Source organism: Schistocerca nitens, chromosome 5 (genome assembly GCF_023898315.1).
Source record: "Schistocerca nitens isolate TAMUIC-IGC-003100 chromosome 5, iqSchNite1.1, whole genome shotgun sequence".
NCBI classification, from domain to species: Eukaryota; Metazoa; Arthropoda; class Insecta; order Orthoptera; family Acrididae; genus Schistocerca; species Schistocerca nitens.
In genome coordinates, this window is record NC_064618.1 from 586,196,163 (window position 1) to 586,197,354 (window position 1,192).

At 43.0% G+C, this 1,192-nt stretch overlaps 1 non-coding gene across 1 annotated transcript; it reads left to right on the forward strand.

Moving 5' to 3' along the window:
• The first annotated feature begins 799 nt into the window (after positions 1-799).
• Positions 800-906, forward strand: LOC126261377 (U6 spliceosomal RNA). Its single transcript, XR_007546689.1, has one exon. It is a non-coding gene; the product is annotated as a U6 spliceosomal RNA (small nuclear RNA).
• Positions 907-1,192: the final 286 nt, after the last annotated feature.

Consider the following 1,192-nt stretch of genomic DNA (forward strand, 5'->3'; position numbering starts at 1 on the left):
CTGAGCACTATGGGACTCAACTGCTGAGGTCATTAGTCCCCTAGAACTTAGAACTAGTTAAACCTAACTAACCTAAGGACATCACAAACATCCATGCCCGAGGCAGGATTCGAACCTGCGACCGTAGCGGTCTTGCGGTTCCAGACTGCAGCGCCTTTAACCGCACGGCCACTTCGGCCGGCTGGTTGTTTAAACCGTGTACAAAAGGCGCTGCTATGAGAATACCATACATGAAAGTTACAGGTGCAAAATTGCTATTTGGTGGCGCGCTTAAGGTTCGTACATCTCTATTCCTTTCGAAAAATATTTTTTTATGGAATACGAGCACTAGCTATAGCTGTGCAGATAATTTAACCACTAGTACCCTTGTTCCTGACAGTGCCCAAGTTTATAAATTGCTTGCTGGCTGATGTAGCTAGGTTTAGTTGCTGAAGCGGTTTCTGTGTGTTAATAATGTTTTCTTGTATTTTGGATCTAGCTGTCGGTAGTCTAAGTGTCCGCCTAGAGCACAGTGTCCGGCTGTGTGAACAAGTTGGCTAAGTGGTTTGTGTTGATGCAGCCGGGCCTGTGATATCTCCCTCTCTTATTTTTTTAAACAATTTTTTTCTGCTCTTGCTAGTAGTATTGTACTTTTCCATAAGATGAAAAACAGTAAATGGGGAAAGAGGTTTATTGTTTTTAATTAAAACCAGGTGGTGGGAGTCAGAATTGGCTGTTCAGCTGTAACTTTTTTTACGCCAATTTGTTTAATATACGGAACTAGAAAGATTTTCCGAAGTACGTTTGTCCCTAGTTGTAAGTACTTGTTTCGTCAGTACATATACTAAAATTGGAACGATACAGAGAAGATTAGTATGGCCCCTGCGCAAGGATGCCACGCAAAATCGTGAAGCGTTCCACATTTTGGTTTAACTCCCAGCTGTGGCTGTAGTATAGATTTTGCCGGCACGGTAGCTCAGCGTGTTCGGTCAGAGGGCTGGCTGCTTTCTGTAATAAAAAACTGAGCGAAAGGCTAAACGATGAACTTGATGGGTGTCTTGTAACGTCCGCCGCGACCAAATGCAACGAACGAAAATGAAAAAAATGATCAATTTAACAAACAAACAAAAAATTGTTGTTCAAACAAATTTCGGGCTTGCAGCCGGTCGTCGTTCAATACGTCGCACGATATTTCAACTGGGCACCTGCCAGT